Source organism: Peromyscus californicus, unplaced genomic scaffold, assembly GCF_007827085.1.
Source record: "Peromyscus californicus insignis strain IS unplaced genomic scaffold, ASM782708v3 Scaffold_16__1_contigs__length_79575227, whole genome shotgun sequence".
NCBI lineage: Eukaryota > Metazoa > Chordata > Mammalia > Rodentia > Cricetidae > Peromyscus > Peromyscus californicus.
This window is the reverse complement of record NW_026294458.1, coordinates 16,866,798-16,877,297: the sequence shown is the minus strand read 5'-3', so window position 1 is coordinate 16,877,297 and position 10,500 is coordinate 16,866,798. Positions and strand designations below refer to the sequence as shown.

General features: G+C 46.5%; 1 long non-coding RNA gene across 1 annotated transcript; it reads right to left on the bottom strand.

Moving 5' to 3' along the window:
* Window positions 1-5,773: 5,773 nt before the first annotated feature.
* Window positions 5,774-9,423, bottom strand: LOC128111493 (uncharacterized). Its single transcript, XR_008218661.1, has 3 exons — window positions 9,164-9,423; window positions 8,513-8,607; window positions 5,774-6,920 (listed from the first exon to the last, which is right to left on the bottom strand). It is a non-coding gene; the product is annotated as an uncharacterized LOC128111493 (long non-coding RNA).
* Window positions 9,424-10,500: the final 1,077 nt, after the last annotated feature.

The following is a 10,500-nucleotide window of genomic DNA, read 5'->3' as shown; positions in this document are numbered from 1 at the left end:
TTGGTGCAGCTTAAGTTTTGGGGGTCTCCTGCATGGTTGGCAGGCTAAATATGAAGCCTGCACCAAGAAATCTCTTGGCCATAAGGACTGACCAGAAGCCTGTGACATGTAAAAAGTGATAGAGGATTTCCCTGGGGGAAGCCTGCTTGAAGGATGAAATAGTTTGAGAATGGGGCCTGTGGATTCTCTGGTCCTCTACTTAGATATGTAAACACCCAGAGGGTTTAAGAGGTGGGGGAATTCTAGAATCCTCAACAACCTCAACAGAGTCCTCGCCATTCTTCCAGCTGTGCTCAGCATCTGGCTGGCAGATGGTGTGACTGACTTTCCCAATAAGCCCAGCATCCTGCCCCAGGACTGAGACTGTAACCCTCTATTCTCCCTGGGTGTCAGAATTTGATGGGGGAATAGGTGGAAGTACAGAAAGGATGGTCTGATTTTCCAAGGGAGCACCGAACTAGCCAGCAACGTGGTCCCCACCACTGAGGTATCGCCTTTCGAGAATATTTTCTTACCCATGTCCTGAGTCTCTAGGCTTCAAAATGGACCCTTCCTAGACAATTAGCATCTTGTTTGGTTTACCTCATCTTTTTTTTTTTTGAGTATAGTACTTGTATATGTGTCCAAGTGTCTATATAACTGCATGTTTGTGTGGGGCGTGTATGCCTGGGCATGTATGTGCATGTAGAGGCGAGACGTTGATGTCAGGTGTTTCTCACTATAGTGCTCCACATTTCTTTTGAAACAGGGTTTCTCACTGAATCTGAGTCTAAACAACTGGCTGGACAACCAGCCAGTGAGCTCCAGGTATCTGTGTGTTTCCATCCATCCCCACAGTGCTGGGGTTACGGGCACGCACCACTGTGCTTGTCTCTACATGTGGGTGCTGGGGTTCTGAACTCAGGCCCTCAGGCTGGAGTAACAAGCACTCTATGCATTATGCCATCACGCCAGCCCTCATACTCTTCACATGTAACACAGCCTGCTTCCTTGCCTCGCTGATTCTAAAAAGAGCAGCCACCTAGCTCTTGCTCACCTCCTCCCACTCCAGGAAGGATAACACTTGATAGAGTCCTTCTAGGTGTCTCAGAGTGAAGTCCCTGAAAGTCCCCTATAGACTCTTTGGCCATGCTCGTCTTTGTATAAGATCCAGTGGCTAGTCTCCAGCGCAGCCTGCCCACACTCCAGATGCGGGTTGTTACATTTACAGGGAAGCGGGAGGAATGGAAGGATAGTTAAGTTCCCAACACATTCCCAGAGCAAAAGGAAAAGGAGGAATGAAGAGATGTTGGGGCCTCATTTGAAGTTGTTGTCAGATGCAGAGAGACACGGAAGTAAGTGCACTGTAGTCTGGCCTTTTGGTGTCCTGCTCTGTAGACCAAACAAAGGTCCTTTCCAGGTCCTCTTGGGCTCCAGCCAGTATGTGTCCCGCCTACCGTCTTAGTCAGGGTTATCACTGCTGTCATGAAACACGGTGACCAAAAGCAACTGGGGAGGAAGGGCTTATTTGACTTATGCCTCCACACTGCTCATAATCATATAGAAGGAGGTCAGGACAGGTACTCAACCAGGGCAGGAACCTGGAGGCAGGAGCTGTTGCAGAAGCCATGGAGGGGTGCTGCTTACTGGCTTGCTCCTCGTGCCTTGCTCAGCCTGCTTTCTTATAGAACCCAGGACCACCAGGCTAGGGGTGGCCCCACCCACCATGGGATGGGCCCTCCCCCATCAATCACTAATTTGAAAACTGCCCTACAAGCTTGTCTACATGCTTACGGAGGAGGCATTTTCTCCACTAAGGCTCCCTCCTCTCCGATGACCCTAACTTGTAGCAAGTTGACACAAAACTAGCCCAGCACACCTACCTAGCTTCAGCTGTCATCTTGATACAAGCTAGAGTCGCCTGGAGAGGGCAAACTGGTAGGGCATTGTCTTGATTGGTGACTGACACAGGAGAGCCTAGACCATTGTGAGTTGCGCCATCCCTAGGCAGGTGGGTCTGGACTCCGTAAGAAAACCTGCAGCGCATAGGCGTGGGAGCGAGCCAGAAAGCAGCACTCATCCATGGTTCAAGCTCCTGCCTTGAGTGCCTGCGCCGACTTCCTTCACTGATGGCTTGCGACCTGGAAATGTAAGCCACATGAATCCTCTCCTTCCCCTCCTCAAGTTGTTTTTGGTCAGAGTGTTTTATCATAGCAACAGGGTGAAAGTAGAACAGTCTAAAACCCTTTCTGTGAGGGAACAGGTGCTAATGGACTTCCCGGTACCCCAGTATGAGTGCAGGATGGGGACAGGCTCGGGCCAGACAGACCACAGGACCAAGCAATCACCTCTCTTTTCCGCTGAGGTAAACACGTGAAGCCAGCAGCCGGCATTGTGTAGACTGTAGAACCCCTCAGAAAAACAGCACCACAACCAGTCACTTGAAGATGTCTGCTCTCAAGGACTCAGGATTTGGAAGTAAGAGTGTTGGGAAGAGACACGGGCTCTGAGCACAATGGGGACAGCAGCGGGGGAGAGGGGTGCAGCTGCCACTGCCGCCGCTGCCCGCGGCCACTACTCCCAGTTGAGCTGGGATTGCTGGCCTGAACAAAGAGGGCAGATCAAATCACTTGAGCTGAACTTACTCTCAAAATTATGGAAGGGGTTATAGGAATAGCTTATGGTAGGGCACCGGTTTAGCATGCACAAAGCCCCGGGTTTAAATCCTAATAGTAAGATAGATAGATAGATAGATAGATAGATAGATAGATAGATAGATAGATAGATAGATAGATAGGTAGATAGGTAGATAATAAAATAAATAAACACACACATATACAAATAGAGCAGGGAAGGATCCGGCAGAGACAGGCGCCCAGAAGAGGGTTGGCCAAACCAGGTCAAGGCCAGAAGGGCTGCTTGCACCGAACCAGAGTTCATCCCTTGGCCTTTTGGTCTTCAGCGAGGAGAAAGCCCTAGTTAGCAGAAGTCTCATCCCTGTCCCAAAGCAGACAGCGTTTGGAAAGTCCTCGCCCTCTCCTTGACCTTGGTGTTCAAGGTTTCAGGGTGAGTCACTCCGTTCCGTGTTCCAGCTTCTGTCTGTCTTCACCCCTAGCTCTGACGTGTCTAAACCCGTCCGCACCCCCAGAGCTGGAGCGTCTCGCCTGTCATCTTCACACCGAGGATGACTAACTGGGGCCTGCTCACAGCCTCCTAATTAACACAAGAATGTAACTGCGACATGTCTTCAAACTCAGTTTGGGGGAACAGATGGGTGGAAGCCGCAGAAGCAACGAAGGTGCTGGGTGGCAGTGAGCTAACCTTTGACAGGCCTTGCCGTCCTCAGCAGCAAGGGCCAAGTCACCACAGATCCTGACAGGTGTCCTCACTGGTAGGAGTATATTGTTAACGCCGTTCATTACTGCCTCTGATTAGGTTCCCAGGCTCATTAAAATCAGTGTGCCTTTGACAGTTTCTCTTAGATCCGATTGGATCTGCTTTGCTGAGAATAGTCAGCGCTTTGGAGTGGCCAATGCAAGCTAGATACTATCTCGGTTTGAGTTCTTACAAATGTTCCTCCCCTCCTCCTCCCTGTGCGTGTGTGTGTGTGTGTGTGTGTGTGTGTGTGTGTGTGTGTGTGTGTGTGTATATACACTGCCAATAATGCAAATCACCATTCAGGTATGTTGGCTGGCAGGCCTTCTGTGCCAGTCCAGCCAAGTGTTTTTGGCCCAAACAAAGTCAGAATAAAGAGTCCAACCCACTTGAGCTGAATTGACTCTAAAAATTAGGGAGTGCTAGGGCAGGAAAGATGCTTAGATTGGACCTAGAGAATCACAGCTAAGTGGTTTACCAAAGGAGAATGAAGGGAGGCTCTTACCCTCTCTGATATTAAGACATATTAAAGCCTTATAATACTGACAGTGATCAAAACAACATACAACTGGAGCAGTGGAGCAGAGCAGAGAGTTCAGATGCAGAACCACGCGTATGTCTGAACTTTTAGGATGGAAGTGGTGTCACGGATCAGTGCGGGGAGGGTTAGTTATCAAGTGGCACTTAGGAAACTAGCTCACCATCGGAGAAACACAACACCGTGCCTTGGTGCTACAGTTTGGTCGGTACAGTGCCTGGCAAGCATGCATGAAACCCTGGGTTTGGTCACCAGCATCACATGAACCAGGCACATGTGGTGGCATGCGTTTGTGATTCCAGCATCTGGTAGATAAAGTTCGAGGCCAGCCTACGTTACTTGAGGCCCTGTCTAAAACAAACAAACACACGCACACAAGAGAAAAACACATGTGATAAAAATTAAAATGAAAACTAGACTCAACTTGATACTGTACACAAAAGAGGGCACTCATGGCTTGAAATAAGTATAAAATATTAAAGGAAAATAGTAGATGTAAAATGAGCACAACGGAGTGCCAGAAGCCATCTGTGCGACCTCAGAAACTCTGTTAAAGACAAAACTTCAAAAGCAAAAATCACCAAGCAAAAGTTTAACAATTTGACTACATCAAAATCAGGAAATGTCTAATTTAAAAAACATGCATCACCGGTAAGCTAACAGATTGGTGGCAGAATAGGTATAGATATTGATAGTATCTTCTAAGAACTTACCACTTGTGTGTATGTATGCATGATGTGTGTTTATATGTGCATGATGTGGGTGGGTGTGAGTGTGGGCATGCGTGTGCTGGGAGAGGTTGTTGGAGCCCATTCGGGTTTCCTCGCGGCTTTACCCCGCAGGTCTGCATGGAGAGGATGATTGGACCACGGGCCTGAGTGCAGGTGTCTGAGATGTCTGCACTTGGCTGTGCTGGGGGAGGAGGTCTTTTGCTCCACCCCTTGGCTCTCCTTTAAATACCCTAGGGCAGAGACAGTTGGGTGGATGGATTAGGATCCAGGCCCTCTCGGGGCTATCTTGTATTTTCTGTTTCTCCCCGCTCTATCCTTCTAACTAATATTTCCTGCTGCTCATACTCAAGAGTACTCTCGGGAAATGTCAGGGTGAGGGATGCCCCCCCACAAGAGGTCAAAGGACAACTCTTAGGAGTTGTCCCTCCTTCCACCTTTAGATGGGTCCTCAGGATGGAACTCAGGTCACCAGGCTTGTGTATCAAGCACTTTTACTTGCTGGGCCATCCCTCAGGCCCCTATACTTGTAATATCTAAAGGAATGAGGATTTGAAGTGAAGAATCTGAAAGACTCTTGGACACTTACAGCAGTAATAGGAAAGAGGAAAGAAACAGATTCTACATGAATAACGTTCTCCAAAGCTGGCAGGTTGCCACGTGTCGTTTCCCTGGGTTTCAGGCCCAGGGATGCAGAGCTGTGTGGTCTGGAAGTGGCCTTATGGGTAGCGGTGACCAAGTGAGAGAAACAGAAGAAGACTGAGCAGTTCAAGAGTTTTAAACTATGATCCATTAGAGTCCAGGCCTCTACCGATCCATGGGGTGTTGCTGCTACTGGCTAGTCTCATCAGAGACATCCTGGACTTGGGCCAAGGACTTGAGACTTTGTATTCCTGCATGACTAGTCGCTGGATGGATGCTACCCCCATGAATGGGTCACAAACTAAGGTGAAGTAGCTTCCTTTGGCCAAAGGCAATCCCCATGAAGGATCTGGATCTTATGTGCTTTCCGAGGCCGACGCTCTGGGCAGCTGGAAACTGAGTATCTAATTTCTAAGCAGGAACCTGAGCAGAACCCTCCACCTCCACCACAGCAGATGTGAAGGGAGATTCACAAGCCACATGAAAAATGCAGATTGAGACAACAAGGAGATGCTACTGCATGCCTTTTTTATGGATAAAATATGGAAAGAAGCATGACGCCAAGTGTGGCAGATGTGAGATGTGACTGTTCTTGTACGTTGCTGGAGAGACGGAGGACTTGAGAGAAGTCTGCACTGGCAAGCATCCTGGGGAGCACTCTGGCCTGGTGAGTCACCTTGGGGAGCACTCCGACCTGGTGAATCAAGTTCATTAGAACATACAGAAAGTCCTCTATAGGATACATCCCCTCAAAGTCTCATTCAGTTCCTCTGGAGACATCTGCAGTTACTTGTGGTAAGAGTTAAAGGTTATCTTAGTTCCCCTCACTAAGACTGAGTATTAAATGTGGTACTCACTACATTATTACTCAGGAATTCCAGGGAATACTTACTACACAGCAGAACTGAGGTCTGTATAGCAGCATGAATGGATTTTAGGAGCAGTTATGGGGAAAAAATAAACAAGGGGGAAAGTGAGAAACAATGAGATAGAACACAGACATAAATTAATACTGCAAAGAAATCACTTTTGCAACAAAGCATGCAAATAAAAGGAGGCATACAACACACCTAAGAATTACTGTGGCTTGGACAAGAAAATAGAATTTAAGAATGGAGAGAAACAGGAATAAGGAAGTAAATACATCTTCAAAAGGTGTTTTGCAGGGACCGATGATGCCTATATCCTTGAGCCAAGAGGTAGGATTAACTGAACCCTCTTCATCTGAATTGTGAAGAAGCATCGGCAACAGCTACCTCTCAAGCTCCGACAGAGCAAGTTCAGACTCCCCACCTTCTCTCTCTGAGATTCCTCCTGAAAGGTCACAGGCTGAGTCACCCAAAAATCACAGGGCCCTGGCACACACCACTTCTTGCTCTTACCTGTGAAGGAAATGACATCCACCTCCGATGCTCAGTGGGTGAAAAGCTTGGCACCCGCACAAAGGTTCATGCCTCTGCTGGCGGGTGGCTTTCCTCCAGGGAAGGGAGCTTCTCATTCTCCACCCTAAGACTACTCCCACCTTTGATTCCCACCGGAGCCACCGTCTTCGCTGAGATCCATCACCTCCAGTACCCCTTGGATCAAAGTCGGTTCAACGGAGAGGAAACACAGCCAATGCAGAGCAGTCGTAGACCTTGCCCACCTAAAAGAGAGGGCTGCAAAGAGTGGGTGGCATCTGATGACAGGCAGCCTCGCTGGTCTAGTAAGACCCCTATACTGATGGAGAATGAGGGAGGTGTCTCCTCTACTTCTGAATTGATCCTCTATGATACAGTAGTTGCAGAAAAACCGCAGCATAACAAGACTTGCCAAGTACTCTTGGATTCCATTTTTCACAGTGCCTGTTGCAAGCCCCAAGCTGACCATGCTGCTCTGACCCCTATTCAAGATCAAATTACAGTCCAAAGTGTGGAATGCAGATTAAAATCCAGAGAAACAGAGGAGAGCTGATCTGGGAGGCCTGGAGGAAGGAACCAGGATGTCAGTCTGGCCAGACATACTGCTTTAAACCTCCTGACCAACACTAGGTCCTTAGTCCTATTTGACCCTTTCTCAGTTATCTCCAGCACTGAATTCCACAAGTACCTCTCCAATCAATAGAATACATAGGAATCCCAGGATATATGGTAAAGGAGGTCTGTTTGGAGAGCATGTTTTATTGTGTTTTCCTTTTGGGTCAAGAAAGACAATGTCCATGGTAGCTTTAGGATTGATCCTGGAGCTCTCAAGGTGACATGACCTTCTAGTTTGGACATGAAGTGTCCCCTCAAGAGGCTCTTGTGTTGGGAGTGTGGTGCCCAGCTAGTCGTGCTGGCTTAGGGAAGGTGTTAGGAACCTTGGGAGGCAGTACTAGGTAAAGAAAGTAGGTCACTGGTGGGGGGGTCCTTTGGGGCTGTGTCCCGCCCTGACTGCCTCCGGAATCCTATATTCACTGTTTGTTAGCCGCCATGTTGTAAAGTGTCCCTCTCTCTGTGAAGGACTGATGTCTGGGAAACTGTGATCCAAATTAGCCTTCCCTCCTTTGCGTTGTGTCCTATCCCAGTGGTCAGGAAAAGCAATGAGTACAGGTGGACCTTGTTTAAAGCTTCGCAAGTCCACCAGTCAGCTAGCGAATGGACACGTCTCTGCAAGGCTTGGCTCCCTTCCCCACAGCCTTTTCCTCCTCTCTCATTGGTATAACTGGAGGTCATGACAGGACCCCGGAGATCTGGCCACTGCTCCGGCCCAGACCTCTTCTTATGGAGTAATCAGTCTCAAGCAAGAAGCCCCTTTCCTCCCAATCCTCTGCTTCTTTGTCTGTACTTCTGCATGCTTGGAAATGGAGCTATAAAATCTGACTTGGTGGCGCCTAGAGCAGCCCTCATGCCCTTTCCTCTAGCCTTTGGGGAATAAAAATAGAAAATTATGCCGGGCGGTGGTGGCGCACGCCTTTAATTCCAGCACTCGGGAGGCAGAGCCGGGCGGATCTCTGTGAGTTCGAGGCCAGCCTGGTCTTCAAAGCGAGTTCCAGGAAAGGCGCAAAGCTACACAGAGAAACCCTGTCTCGAAAAAAAAAACCAAAAAAAAAAAAAAATAGAAAATTATAAGAAAAAATAAAAACTTGGCTTTTAATCCCATGATCCAGGTAAGACCTGTTAGCATTAAACCAACAGGGGAGTAGGCACATAGAGAACAGCACGGACATGAAAACACACCAAAAGGAAATGGAAAGTCACCCTCTCCCATTTTCTCTGTAGTAAGAACTCACCGGAGTAAAGAGCTTCTTCAAGTGACACTGTGTCTCCTAGGAAGGTCAGAGGCCACACCCATGACATCTCACCAACATGGCTGCCCAGACATGACCTGAACAAGGATAACACCAACAGGATGCTAAGGTGGGTGGGAGAAAGTGGACGAGGTCTCAGCCCCACACAGAGAACCACAGGCAACTGAGGAAAGCTGAGAGTGGGAGAGACAGAGACTTCCCCAGGGAAGAGCCACCAACTGGTGGCTCTGTAGCAGTCTACAGAGGGAGCGGGTTGTATCTCTCTATTTAGGAACATATAAATATGTATAAATATATATGTATAAATATGTAACAACAATTAATAAAGAAAAGAGACCATGAATTTGAAAAATTGCAGGGAGGGTTATGTGAGAGCATCAGGAAGGAGGAAAGGGAAGAGGGAAATGATATAATTATATTGTGATTTTAAAAGATATAAAAAATAAAAAATCCCATTTAGGAAAAATATGCATACAGATTTACACGTAGTCTTTTTGAAAGTACGCAAAAGTAGTCATACTGTAAATAGTATTCTCAAATTTTTCCTTTTTCACTTAATATCATATACATGTATAAAAATCTACTTAATTCATTTAGCAGCTAAATAAATAATAGTTCATTGAATGGACTTACAATTCAGGCCAGATGGTTTTGCATTTTTTTTCTTGTATGAACACTAATGTGTCCTCTTGCCCCTGGAATTCCTCCTGAGAGCCAGGCTTGGCCAAGAGCTTCAATTCAGGTGCCAAGCAGACAGAGAAGTCCCCACACCGTCAAATGTTCAGGGCGAAATCATTACGAAATTATCACAAGAAATATATTTACTTGTTTCCATTTTTGGAGAAAATTTCCATAATCAGCGGCCAGTTCGCCACTTAGGTTGATGGTTGAAGATTTTTGACAAACTTTGGTGTTTTCATAGATAAAATTCCAGATTTAGAGAGGACCTGAAGGTCATTCGGTTTGGACCCACTTAGAAATTCCTCCTGCAGACTTTTGTGTTATTTATTTTTACTATTTCATAACCTGGAACAGCTTTCACTAATGGAAAACTTTCCCTCATTTTCCCAGAGTAGTTCCACCCCCACCCCCATATTAAGAAACTCTGAATCTTATTTAGGATTATATGTGAGGCACTAATGAGAGTAAGAGAAAAAATTAGAGATCAGTCCACGTTCAGCTTTAAGGAATTTCATGACTGTAAAAGACACAGCTTGTAACTAACACAGAAACTATGAAATGCCACATTCATAATACACACACTGCACCATGGGGCAGCCTGTCTGAATGGCTGCAGTCTCTCCTGCCTGAAGACTCCAATCAACACTGCTCTGTGTTTCCCGGTGCCGAAGAGAACCCCACAGGCAAGAGTCACAGTGTCAAAGCTCCTCCTGAACAAGAGAGGCTCTGAGCCAGTGTGAAGCCAGCGAGCAAACAGGCCTAGTGTTCAGTCAACACAATGTTACCAATGCCTGAGTGGTTGTATCACACATTCAATCAAGGGGACGATTATATTTAAGCTATAATCTTATGATTACACAGAAAAATCACAGTTCTTTAGACGGTAAATTAATATTATATGCTTAAGTATTTTAAAGTAATTTGTGCCTTTGGCCAAGAAGAGGCCAAAATAACAATTGGAATGTTTAGAAATTAAAAAATATGAGGCATTTGAAGTTAATAAAATGTACCAGTGCCTCCAAACTAATGCACACTCCCAAAATAATTAGTTCTGCATAGGCTGTCTGAATCAGTAAATCAAACAAAACAAGACCAAGACACTAAAAGCTAATATACAAGAAGACATTTTAAAACTGTAGATATTAGAGAAGGAAAAAATCACATTAGGCACACTGATGTCCTTATAAGAGCCTTTAATGTAAAGATATATAAGCAAAATAAGAGTCAGGGTAGGGGGACCTAAAGATGGGTACGTGAGAATAGGTTAATACCTTAGTAATTCTGTTCTC